General features: G+C 37.0%; 1 protein-coding gene across 2 annotated transcripts in view; it reads left to right on the top strand.

The window, feature by feature from the left end:
• HS3ST5 (heparan sulfate-glucosamine 3-sulfotransferase 5) overlaps positions 1–27754 on the top strand; it is a 191491-nt gene that overhangs the window by 75779 nt on the left and 87958 nt on the right. For both annotated transcript variants that reach the window (XM_033056010.1, XM_033056011.2), the window contains exon 2: positions 23662–23869. The gene's annotated coding sequence lies outside the window, so the exon portion shown is untranslated. The remainder of the gene's footprint in view (positions 1–23661; positions 23870–27754) is intronic.

A 27754-nucleotide genomic window follows, 5' to 3' on the forward strand; every position in this document is an offset into this window, starting at 1 on the left:
TTTGTAACATTGATTAATTTTATTTCTTTACTTGTTCACTAGTTACTTTTGAACAACTTGAATAAATTAATGTGGCTAAGTTGTGTTTTAGCTAAGTAGCATCTAAATTAGTTCATACAAAGGACAGACCAAATCCCAATTCCAGAAAGCCCGTATTTTTCAAGCCTGAAGTTCTACTTTCTTCCTGTTGACTCCTGTTCTCTTCTCTGCTTTACACCAGGTATCAACTCAAGTTTAGCAAAACATACAAGCATGTGCTTAATCTTTGCTGCTCAAAAATCACAATCTAAAAATAAGTCATAACAAGCCAACAACTCTTCCATTTGTTTTTATTTGACTTTTGGTTTTATACCACCTGATAATATTTTCAAAATTTAGCACAGCTATTAGGTCAGAAATATGCCTAACAATTATAACTCAACAATTAAGTAAAAATAACTCCTAAAAGCTAGTTCTTTAAGAAAAACACATCAGGACACTCACAAAAAGTTATGAGCATTCTCAACATTGAGTTGTCTCGAATAAACTACTTAATGCTCAATTATGGATTACATCTAATAGCAAAATGAGTAAGCAAATGTTTTAACAGACTACTTCTGCCAGTCTAGCTTTTTCCCTAGGCTTCTCTCAGGCTGAATATGAATCAGCTCTGCTCCAGAAGCAACATAACTATGTCTGTGTATTCTTAATTTACTCTGCTGTGTCTCACTTACTGTCTGCCTGGTTTGGAAGGCTGGTGGGTCAGGCCTCTCTCAGAATGCCTTAACAGAAGACTTTTGTGTTTTGTGTGCTTAAACTGGAACTTTTTTGCATTTCAGATTTATTTATTCTTTTAAAGATGTAATGTTTTTCATTACAAACTGTACCGTCTGCTGTGGTGGGTATCTTTGCAGCAGTGACTGCTTTGAATATGTTTCATTTTCATTAGAAAATGGGTAACAATTCACTATTCTGAGGAGTCTCACTAACAGTTAATATTTTATAAATACGTGACCATTGTGTGTTGCAGCATGCTATTTCAAAAGCAGATCTTTTTCTATAATTCTTATGGGAGAAAAGGGAGAATAAAAGATGATTGTGTGATGCTTCACAAATCTGTATTTAAAGTGATTAAAAATTGGGATGATGCTCTTATTGTGAATCTTCTTAGTGATGACAATTGATAAAAAAATACACAAAGAAATTGAATTAAGTATTCCACATTCTTTTTTCATATCCTGTTTTTTTCAATTGTATAAATAATAGCTTCATTATTCTTTTTATTTATTTATTTATTTTTCATTTTCCATTTAATTACCTTCATATTGATCAAAGCAGCTTGTGAGTCTTGAGTTACAAGTACTAAACTAGAGAGTTTACTTCTCACACTTCCAATTCTTCTGTGATTATGGTCTATTAATGTTACCACATACTTACAAGTGCTTGTGAGGCTGAGATTAACTTTTGAACAGAAACTGTGGGAAATATTGGAAAGACTGAGCATGAACAATTAAGTTATTCTACCTGCATATTGCTCACACTCTTCAGGACTCTAGACATAAGCTAAGTATTTAAAAGTCAGATGTTAGGAAAGGGCTTCTACCAGCTCCCTCCATCTTAGCACTGCCTGAGGCTGGGATTTGTTTCACCTAACTCCAGCTGCCAGAAAATTAGGGGTTTAAAAGATATCAGTCACCTATTCTGGAACAAAGGAGACAGATTTACATGCACAGAGATTTATCAGCAGGCTCCATAGCTGGTGGCATATATAGGCAGTCAAAGTAGCTTTTGGGCAAAGATAAAAACAACAGAGAAAGAAAAGGGAAAATGAAAAGTTTCCCTGGTAGCCATCGGGGGGAAAAGTGACAAGACCCACAGCTGAGCACCCTCAGGTCCTACTTCCATCAACATCAGATGTTTTACCAGCACACGTGCACACAAACTTCAGTAGTACCTGTATGGATGTCTTCAAGTGTTCAAGCTGTCAGATTTATGGTACAATGCTATTAAGTGGGAGCACTTGCTGCAATCAATTAAGCTGCTGTATGGATGCCATTTGGTCCACTGTGTAACCAAAATGTTGGCAAAGGATGGAAGAAGGGTAACTTCTCCCGATGGTGGTGGTCATTCCCACAAGAACAAGAAAATATTGTCATAAGAGAAAATGCAGAAACACTTGGTGTGACTTCACAATTGAGCTGCAAGTGAAAGAAAGGCTGTAGAGTTACAAGTAGGAAGACCTTTGTGATAGATAAAATAGACATTGTGCAACACTGCCTTGGGAATGGATGGCTCACACCAGGGAAATGCATCTCTCCACTGGCTCCAGAGGGATGCCCATTGAAGTTTGTTGTTTAGCTTTTTGATAATATGAGTTGAATCCTACTCCAAATACACACATCTGACAGCATGATACATTTAATATAAAGTTCTTTATTTGCCCTCAGGAATCCTCATAGGCCGTGCTCTCAGTAATACTATATTTTTCTTGGTTATACTTACATCTATCTTTAGCTTAGCAGCTTTTAGTAGAATACTTTTATTTATATAAAAATGACATATTCTCTAAGGAACTGACACTCTTCTAAAATGATCTGAGAAAATGGTCTTGTTCACACTCAGTAGTTGCAGCACTTCAACTGTGCTAAGAAGCCAAAAAGTCCAGTGTGCAATAACTGAAAATTATGTCTAAATATTTCAGCAGCTCATGTTGTTATGTCATCAGTTATATCTAGCTTATCCAGGCTTATTCCCATAGGGTTTAATGAACTGCATAGAGTGGTAGTACTTCAGACCCATTAGCAACTGGAGATGTAAAACAATTTCAGTAGAAGGAATCTCTTCCATCACAGAAATAGTTGCACAGGCACAATACGTCATGTAGAGCAAGGCTAAGAAACCTTTGAACAATGATTTACTGGCTACAGCACTGGTTTTTTATTCTCTTTTCTGCTTTCTACCACCTGCTGTATCCAGTTTTTAAGGTAGATTCTTTTTTTGACAGGTCATCGTTCATGTAGATCACCGTCCTGTTAAGGTTATTTTGATATATTTCCTTTGTGTGATCCCTCTGTGAAGATCAGGCTCTTCACCCAAGTCCACAGGGCTGAATAACTGCCTGCTGTTCTGACTATGATCTCTAGTTCAGGAGTGAAAGGACTAGTAGGAGTAAAACTAGTCCCTGGGCTCTAACATTTAGTACCTCAAGTATAGTGAACCAGCTTACCTGACCCCAGCTCTTGTGCTGCTCACCTGTGCCTCATTCAAAGTGGCCACTCTCATCTTTTGATGGGTGCATTAATCTGTGATTTATAGCACTCATCACAAAACTACAAACACACAGATGCCGTTGCACCCAGGAGTTAAGCTTGGACACTTTGATTGACATAATCAGTAATCCAAATATCAATTGTGGGATTCAATGGCAGCTTCTCTTCCCAAGGAGTAGAGATGCTATTTCTATCAACAGTGAGTTGTTTGTGTTGATGACCAGCAGTGACCTTGGCTGGTTCATGTGAAATGTGTAGATAGTACCTTCATTGGTCATGTAGTAGCACCTTTTAGAACATTTTTGTTAAATAGCTCAGTTTTGCAGGTTTAAGCCTTTAACAGAATAATAATTACTGACAGCTTAACTACATTTGAAAGCATCAAGCACTGGCACACAGGTAATGATACTGGCAGGAATGTTTTTACTGCATTAGATGCCAATTAAATTACTGATTTCATAATTATAAATCAGCATGTTACAGTGGATAATTAATGTTGTCACACTCAAGCTGAGATACTTTATATAAGCATAACCCTTTCCTCTGTTGATTTGCTTATTCAGGAAACAGAAAATATTGCATATAATTTTTAATATTTGAATACATACCTTTTAGGATTCCTGTCCTTCCTGCAGCCATAGCAGCATTCTGTGCTCTACAATGGTTCATTTTAATGAGGTGGACAGTGTTCATAAGGGACACAATGCCCTCTGGGAAGAGAATCTCATGTAAAATTAAGACTAGTTTGGTGGGCAAAAGAAGAAAAACAAAGCACTTAAAAATAATTGCCAGGTATAGCATTTTACCAGTAAGAAAACCTGTTCTAAAAAAAAAAAAAGTTGTTTGGAAACTCACAATAACAGGAATTTGGTGCAGAATGTTTGTTTGCTAATGTGAAGTTGCTCTAAATTATAAAAGAGATCATAGAGAGGTAGTGCTTGAATAAGATCTTCAGTTCTATGACAAAACAATTCTCCTGATCTTTTGGGCTCTTTAAACTTAGTTGTGGTCAAGGTGATTAATTTTAAATTGATAAGTCAGAATAATAAATGTATAGAGAAACTGACCAAAAAATACAGGATAAATTGTAGATTAAAACACTATTGTCCATCTTTGAGGGAAAAATAGGGTCTGATTATTTTTTTCTCAAAAATAAGAAAAACCAGTGATAGTTGACCATGTATCAGTGCAATAATTCTAATTTTAACCATGGATTTTTTTCTACTGATTTGTGCCGGGAATTGGGAAGCCAAATCTCAAGGCCATCCCCATCTTTGGGGAGTTTAAAATCATGGCTCCATCAGGAGACCAAGGCAGACTACTGGAACATTTTCCAGCTCTCTCTTCCAATTGGACCACACTAAAACAAGGAATGCAGAGGCGATGGGACTAGAAGTACAAACACAAGGCACCAGTTTCTGCTTTAAAATGGAAGACACCATTGCTATTACCCTGACATGGGGTTTCAGCTTCTGCTTTCAGAACTCTTTGTGCTTCTGTTATATTGAAAAGAGACCACAGTTTCTTTCAACATGGTCATAAAAAAAGAGTAGACCTGACATGGGCCTATCCTTAGATGCACTTTCTGATTTTTAAGATCAGGCCTGCATGGAAGAAAAATATAATCAGAAGTTGTTTTATGATTGTCTTCACCATCTACAGCTTCTAATGCCATCACTCCACAGCATTCCTATCAATGTGCTTTCCTTTCCCAGCCCTTTGATTTCTCTAGTTTTCTATCTTTACCAAATCACAAAATTCTAGCCGTAGAGTAGAACTGCTTTCCTGACTGCTCTATAGGGTCATGCAAACATTGGGTTTGATTGTGGAGCCAAGAGACTGCTCAACGTACATAACAGCAGAGAGTAGCACCTGCTGACCCAAACATTCATATTTACACTGAAAAGAATTGAAGGAAATACTTTACGATTTTATAGATCTAAAAAGACATTATTTCTTCATTTTATGGCTTTCTGATAAAAGTGCATGAATTTAAAGAGGTAAAAATGAAAACTAGTCCATTTTAATCTAATTGTTCAGTTAAAGTAGAAAAAAATGTTATTTTAAAATGTCATTATCTTTTAATAGAAAGATAATTGTGATGCTTTTATGAGTAGACAGGAATCATACAATGACTGATTAATCCTAGTTTTCTACATACATACACATTCTCTATTTTTGACATCAATGCTGTTTTCAAACATTTACTTGAAAGAATTAGTCCTGGGTAGGGTTTTCTGTGCCATTAGTACAGTAATTTCACGATTATAAGCCGCACCATTTTGACTGAAATTTTGGTCCAAACCCGAAGTGTGGCTTATAATCAGGTGCGGCTTATATATGGACAAAGAACAAAAAATTTGCTGTTTTAGTTTGGAGGACAGGTGTCTGCTGAGAAAGGAGGAACTTCTCTTTGAAATGGAGAATGTAAACCCCCTCCCTCCAAATTATTATAATTTTGAAATCAAGGGGCTTTCAGGCAAAAATATGGGAATTAGGAATAACAGTTATTTTCTAGGGAAATTAAAATAGAAATACAGTACTACAAAGGAACAAACTGCAAACCCTGACAAAGTCAGAGTACAACCTGACACCCCATCAGGCAGGGTGTTGGTAGCAGTCCCATTAAATGGTGGCTGCATCCTCCTGCAGTGACAGATGTGATTCAGTTGAAGCAGTGCTCCTGTAGAAGGTGCAGTTTCCCTCTGGAGGTCCAGTGGTGGTGTGGAGAAATCCAGTTTTCCTCTGGAGTCCAGTGGAGAAAGGGACTACCTTAGTCTCCCAAACCCTCTGTTTTTATCTTGGTAAGAAATGTTGGGCTCTTTCCCCTGGCTGGGGCAACTTCCAATGGGATGCAGTAATTTTATCAGTCCCACAGTGGGACTCAATGGCCATTAGCAGAAAATGACTCCCTGGAGGAAGAATGGGTTGTGAAAAGACAAAGAACAATGCCCCGCCTGGTTTCAATGGATGGCCCATTAGCAGAATATCTGCCATTGAGATAAGCATCACTGTCCCCACCCTCAACAGATGGTGATAGAACAGATACCTTTTATCACACTCTGTATTGTAACGTGCAGCTTATAATCAGGTGAGACTTATGTATGGACAAAGAACAAAAAATTGCTGACACCCGGAAGTGCGGCTTATACTCAGTGCGCCTTATAATCGTGAAATTACGTACTACGAAAGTACTTCCACAACTTTTAAAATTGAAAACTAAACGTAGTTTTGATTATTGAGACAAAAGCAACACTCTCTTTATAAATATGTATATACACCCAGAGTTAATCAGTTCACTGTTCTGGAATTAGCTGACTTGCTTGCCTTGGTGTGTTGCCAATTAGCAGGAACCCAGGGCTACTGTCAGTTGACAGCTGGAAAGAGATCCCAACTTCTGCAGCATACGGTTTGCTATGTTGTACAAAACCCTGAGCTCACGGTATTAATGCTTTAATTTGCTTATTAGAACCTTTGTCAGCAATCTGTCTGCTACTTTCTAATGAGCAAAATCCACCTCTAGAACCCTGCAAGGAGCTGATTTGTTCAACATAATGCTCTTCTGATGTTTGAAAAAGCAGCTTTTTGCTTGGTGTTATTAAAAGGAGCTGTTGAACAGAAAAACAAAACAAGAAAAATCACAAGAAATAAGCAGAACAGGGGAAGAAGAGTGAAGGCAGTTCTTTGTCCAGGAAATTGCATAATTCAGAATTATTTTCAAATAGAACACCTTTAGAAGATAATTAGATGTTTGTTCACGGGACTCTAGATGTAAAATAAAAATATACACTTTAAGAACTAAATTTTTATTATTATTTAATAATAATAATAATAAATAGGTGGCTTCAAATAGTTTTTTAATAAATGATTGAGAGTTCTATTCTAACATAGAATATACATGCACAAATATAGCCTGCTGACATAACAGGTACAATGTAGAAGAACAGTTTAGTTTTTTTAAGACTTAGAATAAATCATGGTTGTTTTCTAAGTCTGTTTATTCTTGAAAAGTTGGATAAATAAAACACAATCACCGAACACAATAGGAGCAGTTAAGTGGCACAGTAGTGAGAAACACTAAAGTTATTTATTTTACATCTTTAACTTCATTCTTCTCTAGAAAGAATATCCTAGAGATCATATCCTATATATCCTTATATATTTAGAGAGAGAGAATGCAATTCTCCTTGCATTTCACATATGAACTTTAAGAGCAGTACTGATGAAGTTCCTGCCACAATTTGGGAATGAGCAGCCAGTCAGAATCTATGACACAGGATGTGGCTGGAGTCATAAGAGTTCTGTGAGAATTACATACAAGTCAAGATTAGTATTGATCTATTTTTGCATTATTTACAGTTACCGTTGAGTCCATATGCATGGTTTTCTTGGAGCTAAGCTGCATTAGGATTCAAGCTAAATATCACATTAGAAGTGGGATGTGTCCCTGCTCGTGGCAGGAAGTTTAGAACTAGATGATTTTTAAGGTCCCTCCCAGCCTAAATAATTCTATGATTTTCTAAAAATTATTGTTGCTGAACAAATATACATAGTAGAAAAGAGTGAAATCAATAGCTGTTGTGGTTTAGGAATAGTATTCTCCAATTTAGTGCTTCTGCTAAAGCCACACTTCTGTTTGTTCCTCCCTACCCCCCCAGCTGGGGGCACAAGAGGCAAGCATCACAGGTTGAGATGTCCTAGAGAGCTACCAGTTGAAACTTACAGGAGTCAAAAACATCACCACTGGTGAATAAAAAAACCTCTCCATTGTTGCTTGGCCTTTTCTAAGGTTGTTTTTTAAAGATTTCCTGCAAGACTTCACATTGTGTCAAAGCCCAAAGGAAACAGTCCTTGTCTTTTAGGGCTCATAGGGTGTTTATTTTTCTTCCTAGAGTCAAAAGAAACTATTAATAAAACTCCTTCTTAAAAAGAAGTTATTACATGTCAATTTCTAAGAAGTGCTATGTTACTAAGATACATTGGTGGAGGAAAGAATAACTCCATTAAACATAAGGACTCAAGAAAAATAGAGTTTTATTCTAAATAAGCTTGTCTTGTACAAAATAAAAAAAAAGTCCATATTAAAAATTGCCAAACTCCTCATAAGGTTTTGTCACATTTTGTGAGGTTTCACTGCTCTCTGACCTTCAAATCTTCAGCTCTTCACCTTCAAAGAAGTTGGATGTCATTACATCCAGAACTTGGGCAGCAAGAGTTTGGGGTAAAAAGTGTGCCTAGTATCTATATTCCTGGAGGGAGGTAGAGGAAGGAAAGGAGAACCACGATCGGAAAGACAGTTTAAAAAAGAGTCTACCCTTTTCTTTGGATGCATTCTGATCCCAGGTGCTTAAGACCATGCTGAAGGACAGTGAAGGAGAAAAAAGCTGTAGAATTTGTATGTGATGGTGATCCCCTTGACCTAAGATGATGCATTCACTTCCAACAATTTGGAGGACGTGAAGCCGAACAGCACTTTTGTGCCTAGACAAATAGGTTTTGCTGAGAAATCCTGAGAGCATGGCCAGGGTTATGCTGCTACTTCAGCTCAAATGTTTCTACATTGTGTTGCCCAACACATATAGGTCCAAAATTCTCTTCAGGAAGAAAATAAAGCAAAGGAGATTTCAGTCTGTACCATCTGATTATACCAATCCCTTTCTGTAGACTTCCTGCAAGTTTTCCTTCCTGAAAGTCACATCAGGGTCTTGCTGGTAGCTCCTGAAGAGATATAACAGTTATCAATCAGTTAAAAATCTTTAGAACATCACAGAATGATGATGAAAGACTAATAAAATCCAACTATTATCAGCATTGCCAGGAGTGTTGAGAGTGCTTTCTGCTGACCCAACTGTTCTGCAAGATCTGTCAGATTTCACAGAAGGCCCTCATCCACCTCCCAGAGCACATGTTCACCATCAGCATTCATTTCTGTATGTATTCCCTCAATGTGATGTGAAACCTCAGCTGAGGTTCAGCCTTCTCTCATCAAACAGAGCAGTCACATTGCTGAGAAATCAGAAGGGTCTAGCTGGACATGGTGGGAAAATGCTTCTCACAGATATAGAAAACTCATTCTTTAGACAGGAGAACCAAGAAAACTGCTTGCAAGAGCTGATACAATAGAGAGTTGAGCTCAAAATTATGTTATAGTGACAAAATTTGTGGCAGAAGTTGTTGTAAAATCCTTTTTAACACCCTAGCCTATGCAGATATCAGTTTAATTTTCTGTTTGGTTTTCTGATCTCAATGCTTTTTGCTAAACTCTTATGTGTTTGATCACACCTTGTTGAGTTTTTTCCTGTTCTACCTCGGTGTTCACTCCCTTATGGGTTCATTGTAGGTTTTTTTTCATATGACTGAGCTTTGCACACATCTGTGCTCAGTGCAGCAGCTTCTCGGCATGGTTGTTGGCCAAGGACTGCATTCACACAGTTAAATGTTTGACTCTAAACAGCTTTTCATCATCGGAGAGTGTTAAAGATCTAAAGATCTACATCTTTTTCTCTGTTTAATCCTTAAAGCTTTGCATGAGATTTATTTTAAATATTCTTAAAATGAATGTCACAGATTTCAGTTTTATTGGGAGAACTCACAGCTACTAGTCAACTGTTAAAGAGTATTTTTTGTACTGAAATTAATTTACAATTACACACATGTACAGAAACACTATAAGTTTTTAGCAAGTGGTATTTTTTTTTTCTAGGAATAGGTCAGAGATGCAAAACACCCAAAAAGTATACTTGTATCCCTTCAGAGCTGACTTTCTATACTGTATTTATTGTTTTCTAAATATGCAATAACACTTGCCAAGTATTGCATAAGCAGACATGAGGGAGGCTAAAGATGTGTTAAAACAATCTTTCACAGAGGTATTTTTTAAATTAATCTTTAAACTCTAAGCTTAAAGCTTGGTAAGGCATCTCAGTTCAAGGAGGTGCCTTATTTAGGAAATGGATTCCCTTGTGTTAGATGGTTAGCTGTCATCATAGATTTTGAGGTCTTACACTTACCATATTCCAAGCTCCACAGAATTTTTTTTAAGAATTCATCTTAATATGTTTTCATATTGCATTGAAAACCTATAATGTTGTCTTGTGTCTTTAAAAGCCATTGGGTTATGGATTCTTTTCTATGAATTTTTGATAAAGTAGATCAGAACAAGAAAAATAAGTAGTTTTTTGTCAACTAATCTCATAAAATTGGTATTGGCTATTTAAATGCTTGCTTTGTAGAGTTAACCAATATTGTGCAAAAATTCCCAGCAGATCCATGAATAAGAAGTAGTTTTGTCTAATACAGTATTTACTTCTGCAAATCTTCTACACTTTTTACGAGAAAATAGATCCCAGTTTATTCAGAGGAGAAAAATTCAATAATGGTAAAAAATACCATTGCTTAATTTCATCATTCAATTCTGTACCTAATGCAATTGACATATTAGAAAAACCAAACTTACAAAGCTGAATGTTTTTAGCAGCTGGTCTTGGTTTCCCTTGGGACAGTGGGAAAGAAATCCTCAGTGTCCTGCATGCAGCTATAGATGCACCTGCTAAATCAGCTGTGCTCACCTGCTCCACCAATAGTATGTCTGTACCACCATGCAGCCCTGCTCGTGGCTACTCAGCCTCTTTGGAACCTCATCTCCTCTTTAAAATATATAAAAATCAGTTTGGTGTTTGGTGCAGCCTGAGTGTGGATACAGATCATACCATTTGTCTGGTTTCTTTATACCAATCACATTTCCCTTCATCATGGGAAGCTTGGTGTGCTGTACCCCTGCAGCTTGCCTATCTCACAAAAAAGTGTCTGTTTTCTGTCTGATGGCAAAAGCTGAAATAACTACAATGCCATTTCCCTACTGTTTATTCCCCTTCTGGAGATATGGAAGCATGTTCTGAGAAAATAACAAAAAGGTAGATAAAATAAAAGGGATACTATGAAGCTACTACCAAATATATAAATATATGTATACACACACACATATATAAACAATTCAGTGCATCCTAATCTTTCAATCAATCAAAGTGTTGGGCTGCTTTTCATCTTGATATTTTCTCAAATATTCATAACTACTTTAAAGAAAAAGAGAACAATTATATTTCTTTTGAGGGCATGTACAATAGGGCACTAGAATATGAAAATTAGTTTTCTGTGTTGTGTAATACTATTCTGACAGGGGAAAAAAAGATAGAAGAAGTTAAATGGTTTGGGGTTTAGTTTGGGGATTTTTTAAACCTATGATTCACTGAAGAATGTCTTACAAAGTCTTCTATTACTTGTTACAGCAAGTTTTTATGATGATTCATAGCTGTGACAATTCAGCCTATTGATATCAAAACCACTTTGTGCAAGTGCTCTCTGTTCCTTTGTTCCACTGACAATGTGCAAAACCTTTCTTATATCACTTGGGATGTTCCACTATTTGAAATTTCTAACTTCAGTCAACTGTTTAATCAATATATTTTATAAAACAACAAAGTTTAAAGATTGTTTTCTGCTGTGCCGGGCATCACTAGCATAAGGAATGACAGTTGTTTTTGTAGGTTTAAGTTTAAAACAGTGGTTTACCAGCTGTTGGGGAAAACTGCAATTAAATTTCCTTTGTGTTTACGTTCTGGATATGTTACAAAATTACTGTAATTATGTAGAATATAACGTGATGATTATATGGTTGGCTTTTTGCGTTTCAAAACTATAAAGATATTATAACAACATTACTTGTCTGAGTTGCTCTCATAGGAAAGTGAAGGGTACAAGTTTCCTTCTGGCCTTAAATCAAGCTGCTTGTGGTATATTTCAGGTCAACCTGTGAAGGTTGTAACCAGTGCAGTAAGCACCCACAGAACAGCTTTGGGATATGTCATCCCTGAATAAAAGGTATTCAATTTGCAAACAACCTTAGAAACACTGAAATGAGGCTGAATCTGTTTATCTGGCCTGGTAACCAACATCTCGTTCAAATCTTGTTCCCAGCTAGATTATCACTGAAAAAATTCAAACAAGGATCTTCTTTATGCTATTGATCAAGAAAGAAAAACATGTGAGCAAAATGGGTATGTTTTTAACTGTTTTCTGGATAGGTAAATTATTTTTTCTTGCATAGATTACTTTTATAGCTACTTTCTTGGATAACAAGAGTTTTGTATCTGACACTGGTGAAAGAATATTTTTAATGAAAGAACTCGATGACCTGACCATGATGTGGGTTCCACTACTATTGAGGTGCAAGAATAAAATGTTTTCTTTAAATAGGCATAGCCCTGACCCTCATCTTTAGTATATTCCCAGCTTCTAAACCAAACAAAGCAAGTACTTCTGACAAGTGGCAGGAAAGTACACTGAGTGCCTGGGGCTTTGCTCTCTTCTGTGGGGAGAATAAGTGTCCTACTTAAAATTGCTGCAACCTAAGGAGCCTCACTGTGCATAACTTTTGAATTCTGGATGGAGATAGTATCAAATTAATCATCCAACAAGTGCTTTTGGCAGGGAAGGGTAGGAAATGGAACCCAAAAGGAAATTTTAGAAATATGTATCTCTAAAAGGGTTTGGATTTTTTTTTTGTTTTGTTTAGTTTTTTTAAATGGAACTCTTGTTTGAAACCTTTTCTCTTCTCTCTTATCAGCTTAGCTTTCCCTGTAAACATAGAGTCCAAAACTTAACTGCGAAAAATATAGCAAAGCTTCTTTACTAATGTCAAGATAATCTTTGAAACATAAAACCCAGAGGATAATAGTATGAATGCTACCTCTAAAACTGGGTCACTCATCACTCTTCTTAAGAAAAGTTATAGTTCTGTTCTTAGACTTTGTCAGAAAAAACATAGCACTTTTATAGGACTAAAAAAATACTACTAAAGCAGTAGGATATATTTAAAATTATTTTTATTATTGCAATCTATCTTGTTTCTCAGTAGTTTTCTGCTTAAAAATTTTTGAGGGATTACTCAACTAAACTCTTTTCTGTTATTCTTTCTTCCTAAATACTATATCTTTACTTGTATCTGGAGTCGTAAACTGCCTAACTTGTTTCTCAATTACAGCCATGGGGTTTTTCGACAACTGAAAACTTTTCCAGAACACTTTCTGTGTTGCCCTTTCTTCATCTTTATGAGAGTGATTATCTCAGTCTATATTAAGACCAAGACACAGTGGTGAATTTCTTATGCCCTCCTTGTGCTTACAATGTGGTTGGCCCTGGGTGAGGATGCTGAATGTATTTAATGCTAATTCAACACTTCTGCTCCCCTGGAGAAAAGCTAAATAAAGTTTGAAAGTGGCAGGGGGAATGCATTTCTAGGTGAATGAATGCAGCTTTTTTTTTTTTTTTTTTTTTTTTTTTTTTTGATCAGCCCTCATTAGTGGAAATCAATATATCATCATTGACTTCTATGGAGGTGTGACAAATGACATCAGCTCAGACCCTATATGCACTGAGTGAGGATATTTGCATTTGTTGAAGCTTTCTGTTGAAGTTGAGATCTATAAAGCTTTCATATGGAACAGATTTGTTGCACTGGGAGTTCTTAAGACTTTCTCTTTGGAATGTTTGGAATTTTCTTATTGTCAGACTTTGACAGCGCTATGAGGTATCATACTTCTTGTTTTGCTGGGATTTCCTAATTAGCAATGCTGAGCAGGAATTGTTTGAAATGCGGTGTGAATTGCTGCATCTCTGTCCATATTGCACATTTTAAAATTAATCTGTTTCATCAGAAATGTGTCTGCAGAAATTAAATGGCCACAGCTGCTACACCTGGTTTCTTGAACCTGAAAGTTTGTCTATGTAAGTCCTCATTTGAGATATAGTTCATTTGCATATACATATTTGCAAATAGGATTACTCTTTTGACTTTCAGTGAAGCGAGTTTGAAAAGTTCCATTTTTTTTCCCCAAATTATTAAGATAAAATTTCACATAAATTGTTGGATGGTTTTGTTGGATTTTTTGGTTTGGTTTGGTTTGGCTATGTATAATTTTAAGCTTATTTTATGACAAATAATCATTGCCCATATGAACCACCACAGGACCTAGAACTGGTGGGCAAGCTCAGCTTGAGAAAAAGAGAAGTGGAGGTTATATGCATGCTGTGACAGCAATAAGCCCAAGGGCAAAGCCTTCTGTTCTGGAGAAATGAGGGTTAGGTCCTTTGAACCACCTGTCTCACAGGTCTCCAGAGAAGACTATGAAAAAAGGAGTAAGCACTTACTGGACACAGATCTCAGATATTGATTTAAGGAAAATTCTTTCTTTGTAGCCCTGAAAAAAGTCCTTCTAAATGGAATAAACTTGGTAGATAAAACCCCTTCCACAGACATTCTTCAGTCCCCACCTGTACTGAAACCTTATCTGTTTAGGGCAGGGTGTAGAGAACATGGCTGAAGATACATCTGTATGCTTAACTCAGCTCTTCCTGGTGCCTTTTTCATTGCCTTGATGCTGAGCCCTTAAGAAAACCAGAGGTAGAAGTGGAAGATTTATGAACATCAGAAGTCACTTCAGCCTGAGTGCAAGGAGGTGTAAGGTGCTGAGCTGCCATCAGCATTTTGGTAGATCCATGCAACTATTTCCATTTTCTGGCATCCAACTGCCTCTGTCATCCATTTCAGTCTCTGCTGCTGCATGCAGAGAGCACCTTAGGATTCAGAGAATGGCCATTGATGATCTTTTTGGGTCACATGCTGCACCAGATCCACCCAAGCTTTCACTGAACCTCAGCTGTTGTGCAAAATTAAAGGGGAGTTGTAAGAGAGCAAGAGAGCTCCGTGTCCGTAAACACCTGCTTTGAAAAGGTGTTGTTTTGCTGATGAGTATTTTGGTTTTTGGTTTTTTCACTGTTGCCAGTGTTCTTTAAGAACAATGATATTTTGGTGCAGTTTTTGTAAAGTCCAGAGTTAAGGGAGCACATAAGAACCTCCGTCTTTATTGAGGAATTAGTTGAAATTGACCTCAAGTTATAGGAAAAGTAAAACCTAGAATGCATGCCCTAATTACACAGGGAAGATCACCATAAAAGAGTAGAAAATAATGGCTCTGTTATCAGTGGAGGGGGTAAATCCTCTATTTATATTATAATTCAAAAGAGGTTTTTCAGGTGCAAAAGATTTTTGTGTTACAGCACCATGAGAACTCCTAAGAAATTTTTTTTCTGCATGTCTTTAAAGCTCATGGGTTGAGTAATACACATGTGGAGCTAAATCAATGCTCTTCCTGTGCAGCTTGTTATGACAGGATGAAGAGCTAACACAGACTCTGCTTAACTTTTTGAACCCCATTTGTAAGCTCTCTATGCAAAGTATTCATATTAAGGTTAGTGGAAGTCCTGACTGAGAAAGGCCTAGGAGATTGCCTTTAAATCTTCTTGGCTGCATCATGTAACTCATAGTTTCACAGATTACTAGGAGATACTAGGGCTGCAAACTAGTGCTGAAAGAGAAGATGTACTGGCCAAGATTTGTGGCTAAACAAACTTTCTGTGTATCCACAGAAACTCTGTCACTCCTCTCCACAGCTTGTTGAAACATTACCACAAGTAGCATTATTTCAATATGTTTATATATTGAACAGTTTCTACTAATTTCAAGGTCTTGTGTTATTTTTACCACTCTGGTGCCTGAGCATCCTAAGGATGTACACTTAATTTCCAAAATTGATATGCATGAGAGGTAAAGTGGTTATTCATTAATGCTAATTGGCTTCTAAAAAGCCAATAAATTTTTCAGATAGCACAAATCTTGATATGTTAAATATAAATTGTGGAAGATACTCACCAATGTGATAAAAAAGTCTTTTGAAGCATTCATCTTCATTTCTCAATGAAACAGCTTCTGTCACTTGCTTGCCTATCCTTGGCAATCTTAATTTATCAAATGCCTCTTTTTTAGTTGTTTTCCCCAGCCTTCCTATTTGCTTAGGTGATGAAACTCCACAAGCCGAAGACAGCAATTCGTTGTGGTCCGTTCTAGAGAATCTGCTGGTTTATGTTAAAGCTGGCAAACACTTGTGCATAGTAATAACATGAACTTAAACTATTTTCATTTCAGCTGCTTTCTCAATTTTTAATGAAATGTGCCTCCCTTTTTTCGAGGAGAGATTTTTTTTCAGGCCTGACTATTTCTTAAGCAGTGTTGGATAAAGAATATTGTGTATACATGTAAAACTGAACATCAGAGGTATTTTACTGGATTGATACTATTCTCATTCTTCCAGGTTATCACAAAAAAGCAGCAGTTCACCTTAGAGCAGGCTGTAATTATATTTTTACTTTTTTTTTCCCTATGAGAAAGGATGGTATATTGAAACTGTCTGAGCAATACAATTTTTTTTGGTAGTCTTAAGTAAAGTAAATATGACCATGGGGAGGAACTATCTTGTCCCAGCAGACATGATGCCAGTCTCTTTTGTGCCAAACTAAATCAAGAATAATTTTACCAATGTCAGTACAGCCACATCAGTGTAATTCTAGTGGGAGTATGGAATATGGCACAGTATCTCTGTAAAGAATAATGAAAAATTGCAATGGGAATTGTTGTGCCTGTGTATCTCCGCAGGAAATCAGTGAAATTTGGTATTTTAGAAGGTTGAATAAAAGAAACTTCTAGTTTAAATTAATTGGGACTGAGTTAATTAATCTGACACGTGGCAGGAGAACATTGAAACTTTAACCACGTCATCTGAGACTGGACTGAATATCTCTCCTCTGGAAAGGAAAAACATATTTCAAATCTGCAGTTAATATGATAATGGTTGACAGAATTTGGGCAGGATTAGGACTGACATAAAAGCAAATTGGAAATAAAGACTGCTGCTCTGTCTCAAATGTGGCTGTTACATGGTGCAGAGCAACTCTTTCTGTGTGTGTTTATGACAGAAACCAGGAAACAGAAAGATAATTTTGTTAGCACAGGTAAGTTTTTGGGTTCTTCATGGCTGACAGTGTCTTCACTCAAAGTACAGAACCAATTTCTGAAAAAGTAGCCATTTACACTGTTCACACAACTGACAGGGTAGTGATAGGCTGCTTTTTGAGCCTGTACAGACAGGATGAATCCATACACAATGAATTCATACCCAGCGTGCTGCCTCGTGCACCTGGCAGCTGTCCCTCTGCGTGCCTGTGGAAAACTCCCATTTCCCTACCAGCTGCAGGTGTCACATGAGGCTGCTGCTACTGCAGCCAGGAGAGAGAAGGGGTCCAGAAGCAAGGTACTGCGATCAAAGGATGCTGCCTCTGAGGAGGGGGTTGAATGAGACACCAGGATGTTCAGTGCACCTTTACACTGTTTTCACTGCCTACCTGGAGACATACTAAAACCCTTCACATTGAGAAGATGTGAAGCTCCTATAAACACAGATTAAATAAATAAGCTGTGCAGTCAGAGAAATTAGATCTGAAAAGCATTAATTAATCTAATTTATACACTCATCAGTTTTAGGAGTGAAAGTGATCAAGGGGAGACATTTAAGTGATTTTACAACTGGCCTGAACTTCATTCCCAAAAGAACTTACTTTAATTGCGCAAACGTACTGAAAATATAAGTCATAGTGATATTTGCATTCACATTGTATTTACTGCTCTCTTCAATCAGTGTATTTTTGTAAGTCAGCTCAGGTCTGTGAAGTCACTTTTGCGTGGGACTGTACTTCCTCTGGAAAGCTGATGAGGCTGAGATTCTTTGGGTCTCGTGCATAAAATCTGATTTGAGATTCAGAGTACTGCTGGGTAGACTTCACTCAGAAAGATAGAATTTTTCCTCTGAGCAATGCCTAGCATTTTTGTGGGAAACAGCATTTGATTTGTCTGGAGAGCCAGGACTTCTGCTCAGTAGAGTCACCTGGGGGCAAGAGGCCTCAGGGTGCCTCCAGTCCAAACTCTTACTGAAAACAGGCCAGTCACACAGAAGGCACCTCAATGTCATCCCAGTGCTTCCATCCTCCCACTGTGGACCTTTGAGGAGAGCCTTTTAGGAAGTTTTTCCATCTTGTCCACACGCCTCTCTCAGGTGGCTGCAGACTGCAGCCAAATCTCTCATTAGCCTTCCTTTCTTAAGCTGAACAAACCCAGTTCCCTCATCTTCTCCTTGTATCTCAGGCTGCAGTGAGTATTCCTGTAGATTTTCTTGCTTCTGTTTAAAAATCTGGATAACTGGAATATTTGGAAGCTGCAGTTGAGAGGGCAGGAAACATGGCCAAAAATATAACTGTCCTCCCACTGTCTAACACCAAAAGAAAGAAGAGCTTCCCTGTGAACTTAGGAAAGATAGTACTCAGGAGAGAAGAATCCCCTATGGTGGTTTTTCAGCTTTTCACTTACAGATTGCATCAGGCATTGTATGGTAAGATGTAGTAAGCAGCTGTGAAAAGATGAAACAGCTGATACTAATACATACACAGATTTGGAATTTAAAAAAAATCCATAGCAGTTATCATAATATATGCTAACTTTACCCACTCCCTTTTGCCCAAAAATAATTTGTGTTATGAATACATGTATTTAAATATGTTTGAACATAAAAAAAACCATATATTATGAGAAATAAATTAATAACAAATGTCTTCTATTTAGATATAGGTACCTTAATTGCATTCATGAAATCTTTGGACAGGGTTGTCAGTTTGGAATGTGCTGATGAGCATGTGTGAGTCCCACTGGCCCTTGTCATTTTCTCACTGTCACACAAAGCTGTTGAGGGTCACTATGTGTTGTAGCCTTCCCTTCCCAGTGAGCACAGTATACCCCTGCTGCCAGGGCTGTGATATGCGTGCTGTCATAGCTCCATCCTCTCCTTGTGCCCTTTTGCACTGTGCCTCATGTAAGTGTGATGAAAGGCATCTCTCTGCACCCAGGCAGGGATGCTGGGCCACTGGCTGTTCCTTTTTCTGACTGTCAGAGAAAACAGGTTTCCTGCTAAGAAAATTCACATTTACCTCGTGTCTGTAAGGGGGTCTCTCCCCAAGTGGCAATTCATTATTTATTTCCTCCAAGAACAAGTGATTTCCTCACAAAGCTGACCTATTTCTGCAGATCATGAGACAGTTTCCGCTGCTGTAGCTGTCTGTACTGTTGTGCTAATGTCCTGGATTTACATCAGCAAAGCAGCTACTCTTGTCACAGGTAGCAATTTGTACTGAATAATTGTCACAGAGCTCATGCACAAGAACACATGTAAAGTGTATATTGTACATATTTCTTGTACATATGAAATATGGTGGGTTGTAGGAAAACACATGCCCTTTTGTGGTACTTTGAACAGTACAGTATAAATGAAATTTTGTGTGCTGCACACACTCCTGTTCTAGGGTACTTCAAGAATATTTGTTCAAGATTATTTTATTCTTGTTTTTCTTATTAAATATTTATTGCAACACAGTCTTGTTATTTAAGACTTCTACCCCAAGAGACTTGCTGCACATTTCACACCTTTTTTTTAATGCAATTTTAGTCTGATAATTTTTTTTTACTTGTTATAAATTTCTTAGTGGAGACTCGCTGCACTAGGTTTATGACATAGTAACACATTATTCAGTGCAGAATGCTGATCTCACCTTTTGCTTGACAGTTAAATAGAGGAAAAAGAGGAGATTTGTGCTTATTTTGAAATGTGGATACACTAGCACAGTGTTTACCGACTTTTATTATCTTGATGCAAATATTCTCAGCCGTGTTTTATCACACTGAAATTTGGGTTCAAAAGGTAAAATAGATCTTTTTTAACATGCATTGCTAGCACTCAGCTTTTCAGTGGCAAATCATTGAGCTGCTTGAAATTCGTTCTATCAGGCAACCAGTGGAACTGGAACTAGTTTGGAACTGAGAAGGTGATGATGAATGCAGTGGTGTGATGGCCATTGTGACTTGCCATGGCTTCATAGGTCTTTAAAACATTTTGAATAACAGCTGAAAAAGTAATACGTGGCATGTCAAAATTTGCAATGGAGGGTTGTTTCTGAGGGTAAGTACACCTCATATTTATGCAGCAGGTGGGAAAAGCAACCTGTAGAAATTCCCCCCAGATTCCATCAAGAGCTCCTGGACTATGTGTGGTCATCTCTGAAAGACTGTGCTGAAGGGCTTCCCAACACTATGGCCCCAAGGCTGCCTGTCAGAAAGATTTATCCCAGAGACACAAACACTAGAAGCTCTGGCTTCTTAGAAGTTGGAGCAGTCTGATTATTAGTGTTGAACAGGTGCTATAGGCTCAGAAATTTGGGGGTTTTCTGAAAATTATTTTTATGGAACAGAGGGAAGTCAGAAGAAACCTGAAAATGAAAATATGTATAAGTGACTGATAATTGATTTTCTTTTCTTTTTCTTTGTCCCTAGTCACAAAATTATGGCTCTCTGTACCTATTTTTATTACATTATGGTAAATTTATTATTCTTGTAGAGACCTACTCTGAAGTTGAATTGAACCTTCCAGAGTAGCCTTGACACTTTGAGAGCTAATGCCTTCTGCCTAACTTTATAGAAATGTTAAGTATGATTCAGCTCTCATGGTTTAATAGAACTCATTTTATTTTTCATTGAAATGGAGATGGTGTGGGCATGTGGCCAGATTTTGTGTATTATTTGTGGAAGAGTAACTTCCATGTGTATAATGTGTTTACTACTTTCTAAACTAGAAAAAAAAAATTAAAAAAACATAACAAAGCAAACAAAATAATTGAAAATGCCTTTTTAAATTCTTCCTTTGCAGTGTCAGGAAGACTCCTGTCTTCTTCTCTGTTTTTATAATATTTCTTGCAGGGTGTGTCCTTTTTCAAAAATCCTCTGCAGCTAATAGATTCAGAAAAGGAAACTTGTAAACCAACTCAAGCCCATTACTCAAAATAAACAAACATAATCTTCAGCAGCTCTTATTTTTGGTGTGGACAAAGACTCTAGTCTTAGGTAGAGTGGATATGCACTGAAAATGGGTTATCACTAAATGAGATGCTCTAGTGTTCTCATTAATACAAACAGAAACATTTAAATTAGAAATCAAATCAGAAAAAATTATTATGTTACCGCATTTAATTTGATTTTTCACTTCATATGTATTTGCTTAAACTGTTTACAATAAATAAATTGATGATATTTGTGATCATTTATATATAATTACATATATTGATGTTCACACATATATCCACATTGAATTGTGGTTTTTATTGGTAGATCTGTCATTCCTGAAACTTATTGTATATAATTAAGGAGTCTTCATCAAATAATGAAAGATAAATTCCATCTAAGTTTGAAAACAATCTATTCTTTGTAGAATATATATGTGTTCATTTAAACTGAACAGTATCCGTTTTATAAATAAGTCTGTCAACACATTATTGACTAGTCTCCTCAAGCCTGATGGGAAACCAGACCTTTCTGCAAATACAGAACGCCTGTAAAATGATAGGACTTCTAACAACATTATTCTTAGGGAGCCTGACTACAGCCCTGGAAAAATTTAAGTAATTTAATTCATGCAATACACCTAGGAAAGAGGGGAAATATTTATATGCAGTTTTTCTCCGAATGTTTTCAAATCTCCCTTTTTTTCTCTGAAACCTCAAAGGTAGTGATAACTGTCATGGCACAGCCCTTGGAATGCATTTTATTTTCCTTGTGAACAACTCAGCTGAAAATCCTGTAACTCAGTGCATGACTTATTTGTGATACATTAGGAGCCCTTGAGAGCTCCCTCTTAAGGGATTTATCACATTTCCTTCCCTCCATGTCTGTGTCACACATACAAGTGATAACACTCTTTGGATCTAATGCTACAATCTATATCTCTAAGTATCACTGGCATTAAAGAATCAGACCGTTCACACAACTGAGAGACAAGTTCATTGTCTTCTCCATGTGACTATTAATCTCCCTCTAGGGAGAGCCTGTAGGTTCACAGAGGTGTTTTCTAGGGTTTGTTTGTTTGTTTGCTTCCCAGAGCCAACTTATTAGCTCTCAAAGATGCTCTACCTGATACTGGCATGATTTCTCAGGGCAGTAGTTGAGATGCCTTATTAGTTATTTCAGCTGAACATTTAGTCTCTGAAACTGAGCTATCAAAAGAGGACTTTTGGGACACTATCAATTTGGTCTAATGTATGAGCTCAAATTATGGTATCATTATAATATGCTGCTTGATGACTTTTGCCATTGATTTGCCTACCTTTTTAAAATTGCTCAATCAGAAGCCATTTATCTGATAAATTATTAATGAATAAATGTTTGTGATGGAAAAAAAACAAAATACTCAGCGTTGCAAATCATGTATCCTACAGGCAACAGCAGCCAGAAGTAAACTACTCTTGAACCAAGTAAGTGGTTTATGTAATGTAGATGGAAATTATGTGTTGAAATAAACTCTTCACTGCAAAGAAAGAATGGCTGCTATTCTCCTAGACTTTTACAAGATTCTTGTACATTTCTCCATTCTTTCATTGGTGCAAAATTTAGTTTCAAGAGTGCAAAGGCATCTGCACTTTTTAGACTCCAACCATACTGCAAATGTGCTCAAACTGGTCATTCTTTGCAACGCTTTTGTAGAAATCTTTCGATTTAATGTTGATCCTCTACTCATAAGTACTTTTCCCCAGCTAACAGAATAATTGCAGTTAATGTCTTTTGGCAGGTCACATTGACATTGATGATTTTGAGGGTTTAACTGTATTCCAAATTCCTTGGGACTTGATTTACTTTGAATGAAAGTAGATACGTTCATGCCTAAAGCTAGAAATTGTAGCACAGCGGGGCTTGCAATTAAATATCATATTCACGTTTATCTCTGTGATCCACTTCCTCAATATGGAGGCATATTTAGATTATTAAAAAAAAAAAAAAAAAAGAGAGAGACCCCAGAAAATAGACAAAAAATACAAGATCAGCTAACAATTCTCACTAAATGCTGTTGCCATTTTCTCTAGATGTGTCTGGCATTGTTCTCAGTATAAAAGTAGTTTTTCCAGCGATTTAAAAAATGGTTGTAAAATACATTTCTGGCCAATGTCAAGGGTAAAATGTAGCAGAGTAGCAGTAACATGTGCAATGTATTACCACTTTCCAGTAAATATCTAACATTCCTTTTCCTATAGCCCACTTGAAATAAGTGTAATTAGCCATTTTCTGTCTTTAGGAATTGCTTTTGTTTGGGGTTTAGTACTGTGAAATGTGTTTGTTGTAATTTTCCTTCCCTCTTCCCCTTCCTCTCTAGCCTGTGCTCCAGATTCCAGGCTGCCAATATTTACAAGATACTGACACAATACTTCCAGAAACATAAGCTGACATGTACTACGTCTGGGGCCCTATTGGAAAAATTTCTTTTTTAATTTTAAACAGGGAAACTGAGTTTTTGGGTTGTTTCAGTTCTTTGGTTTGGCTTGTTGGGTTGGTTGTTTGGGGTTTTTTTCCAAATAAAAGTAGCAAGTGTCTTTTTTTGTACAGGCTCAGCGAGTTGTATACCATTTCAGCAGAGATGTCTGATCTTTCCATCTGCGTACCTGGAGATGCTTTATTCCCTGAATGGTCTTTTCAGTAACCACTAAAGACTTCTTGGGACTGAACACTGGAACAGATGATTTAAATCCTTCTGGAATGTTCTTCATCAAATGTAGATGTACTGGACTTTCTGGATGTGCCTAAGGACACAAAGGTTAGTGTCTTCCTTAAAAGCCTCAGGTTTCAGGAGTGTTTGGTTTAATCTTCAGCACCAAGGACTATGTTTCAATTTGTTGCTTGAACAGGGACATGGATGAATAAAACAGTGATTAACACAACAGATATATATAGCTCTGATCGTGATTTTAACTGCCTCATCATGAATGTGCTTAGTGAGTTTGGGCAACCTAATGCCTCCTAAATGACTAGCTGGCCACCAAGAGAAAGCTCTAACCATGCTCTGAGCTTGATTGCCATTGCACATTTTGTAGTGTTTCCCCTTGACTTGTGTTTAGTGCATTTCAATCACTCTCATTTGATTTACAACTGGTAAAAAGGGGACAAATTTCTGCCTTGTTCATGAGATGGTTCTTGTTTACAGTCAGTGGGGATCAGTGTTTTTTCAGCTGTGTGTTTGATTGTTCTAGATGGCATGTAGGCTTCAGGGGAATGCCAAAGACATTCATAGCATGTTGGAAAAAACATAATGGCAGCTATAAATTTTCTTAAAATTGTGGGATTTTGATAAATTGATTTTTCTACATTTTGGTTTCTCTTAAAATATTATATAATCTGCTGATATTATCCTGACACTACTTTTCCAGCTCAGGAAATCAATTTGACCAGAAAAATTCATTGACATAATTTTTCTATGGTATGATTGAAAACATAGAAGAAATAATTTTGTAAGCAGATATGTGCTCAGAAAGGTGGTAGAATGTGTGTGGGCATATGTGCTCATCAAGTCATGTCTCAGACGCATAACTGACAAGGAAAGTAGCAAGATCATAAGGATACATCAGGATTTTTAGCACTAATCATAACATTATAAAAAGCCACTATGCTTATAATGATGTGGCTAATGCTATGAGCAGTAGAGAAGTGAACAATCATGTAACCTTGATTTTATTCTATGATTGCCATCTGTTTTTCATCTTTTACAGACTATTCTTCAGGAATAACGTTCTGTGTTTGGGGGAAGAGGGGAAAAAGTTCTTTTCAGTTTCATTCTGCCATATTCATCTTATTTCATATGGACATTTTTAAAAAAGCTAGTTTTGCAACTACTTTTTCTTATTAAGCATCTCCTATTGAATCTATTTAAATCTATTAAAATAATTTCAGGAAACCTATTGGCTAAAGTAGATGGAGCTCACACTTGATGGTTAGAACTATATCAATTGAGTTCTGCTTTTTTTTTTTTTTTTGTGAAGGTGTTCTAGTGCTATCATCTGAATAATAGCTTTCTAATCAATCTTCTTCTGTCTGCTACTCTAGCTGGCATTTGAGTTTATATTCTAAAAACCAACTTCTGTATAAAATAAACAAAAGATAAAAATATCATCCCTTATCAAAAATAGTCATTTGCCTATTGTCACCAAATAGCTACTCCAGACAGGAGGAAAAAAAAACAAAACAAATAAACAGAAAAATGAATACATTTTTATTTTATCTCAGTTCTATTGAAGTTACGGAGAATCTTTGTAACAGACTTCAGTAGGAACAAGAACAAGAATATAAAAATACAGACTCAAAAGCAGAAGGTTAAAGGAGTTGCGAGATTGTGCAAAGTTTTCCGTGTGGAGGAGAGCTATTTTAGTTCTGTGAGGTGCCCTCAATGATACCTAAATATTTTCCAAGAAAGCAAAATTCATATAAGAGGCTATGTTGTAGCTTTAATACATGGATTTTTTAAAAATAATATAGCATCTTTTATACCTGTGTGTGTGTATATATATTATGAGAACAATTAATAACTCAGTTGCAGAGGTAAAATGTCAAATGTGTTGTAAACTCCATCCTCTTGCACCGTGTGTATGTTTGTACTTGGGAGGGTTGTGTAATATGTCTGTGTGTGCACTGATAAGTAAACATAAAGGATAGGTTTATGGGTTTGGCTAGCTCAGCACAGTCATTGATAGAACCTTGCTGTCTTAGGACAGATAATTCTGGAAGATAGGATCATAGAACAGTTTAGGTTGGAAGGGATCTTATACATCAACTAGTTACAACCTTCCTGCCACAGGCAGGGACACCTCCCTCTAGACCAGGTTGCCAAAGCCTCATCTGGCTTGGCCTTGAACATTCCCAGACATCCACAACTTCTCTGAGAAACCTCTGCCACTACTTCACCACTCTCTGAATGAAGAATTTCTTCCCAGCATCTAATCTAAACCTACCTCCTTTCAGGTTAAAGCCATTACCCCTTGTCCAGTCACTATCTGCCAAAATAAAAAGTCCCTCTTCCTTCTTTTTTATAAATCCTCTTAAGGCACTGGAAAGCTGCTATAAGGTCTCCCAGAAGCCTTCTCTTCTCCAGGATGAACAACAAAAATTCTCTTAGCCTGTCGTCATACAGGAGGTGTTGCATCCCTCTAATCACCTTTGTGGCTCTTCTCTGGACCTACTCCAACAGGTCCATATCTTTCTTGTGCTGAGGACTCAGGTGGGGCTTCATGAGGGCAGAGCTGGGGAGGAGAACCACCACCTTTGACCTATTGGTCACTTCTCCTTTGAAGCAGTCCAGGGATGTATTTGGTCTTCTGGGCAGCGAGAGCACACTGTTGTTTCATATCCAATTTCTCCTCCATGGGAATCCCCAAGTACCTCTCCACAGGGCTACTCTCAACGAGTTTGTCTCCCATTTCTCATATCGAGAATTGTCCCAACTTAGGTGCAACTTGCACATGGTCTTTACTTCGTCAGGTTGTCTTTCTCTTTCTTTATAGTATTGCTACTAAAGCATACAGTCATTAATACCAGTATATAGATTTGGATGTAAAATGATATAAAAAAATTGCTTTCTTTTTCATTTTTGTGGGTTTCGTGGCTAATGCTACAAAAAAATGTTACAAACATTATTTGATCCATTGGAAAACAAACTGTCTTTGACAGGTAATAGACATGTTTGTTTAAACAGTGCAAATCAAAATGAATAAGCTAAATTATCTGACTGGCTGAAAAAACAATGGAGTTTCACCTGTCCAAATTTTCCATGGTTAATTTTTTTTACTGGCTGAATTTTATCAAACATGTGCAGCTAGATTTATACGCAAGGCCTGCAAAAGCTTAGGTAGCAAAAGTAAGAAATTACCCTGATGTAAGTGAATAAATATGGTTATACTGAATTGAGTACCTATATTGTGTGTTTAATGAAGGAAAACAAAAGAAAAGCAAAAGCAAAAGCAAAAACAAAAACAAAAACAAAAACAAAAACAAAAACAAAAACAAAAACAAAATGGCTTGTGAAATGGGAGCATTTGGCATAACTTGAGATTGAAAACTGATCCTGGAGATGTTTTGCTAAACCTACAGCATACAGACAATATCCTGGAGGCTACAACTTCCTCCCTGAGGTTGGGAGGAGAGTCCCTGAGACAGGAAAGACTAAATTATGCCCTTACATATCCTAGAAGGTTGAATTAATGTGTGGAAACAAAAATGCCTTCTGTCAAATACATTTTGTAAAAAAAAAACAAACCCAGAACTGATCTATCCACCATTTCAGAAGTAGGTCAGAGCTGTGAATCCTAATCTAAAGCAACAAGACTGAAACTCAGCATAAGGTCCCTTAAGATCCAGAAAAACAGGTTGTGTTTAAGACAGGTCTATACCCTTGTCATCACCTTTGCCTGTCTCATTACTCCTCCTAAGAACTACCTTTCACAAGAGAGAGACCTCATCTTCCTCTCAACCATTACTTATCAGAAAACGCTAAGTTACATGCATCTATCTGTAACAGCAAAACAAGGCTTAGGCATGACTGATCCCTGGCTTGTGCTCATCCATCCCATCTATTCACATATTGCCTTGGTTTAGCCCCACAGGCCCATTCAATGCACGGTAGGTTTCAGGGAGCAGGTAGGGAAGGGACAGTTTC

This window comes from Catharus ustulatus, chromosome 3 (assembly GCF_009819885.2).
Source record: "Catharus ustulatus isolate bCatUst1 chromosome 3, bCatUst1.pri.v2, whole genome shotgun sequence".
Taxonomy (NCBI): domain Eukaryota; kingdom Metazoa; phylum Chordata; class Aves; order Passeriformes; family Turdidae; genus Catharus; species Catharus ustulatus.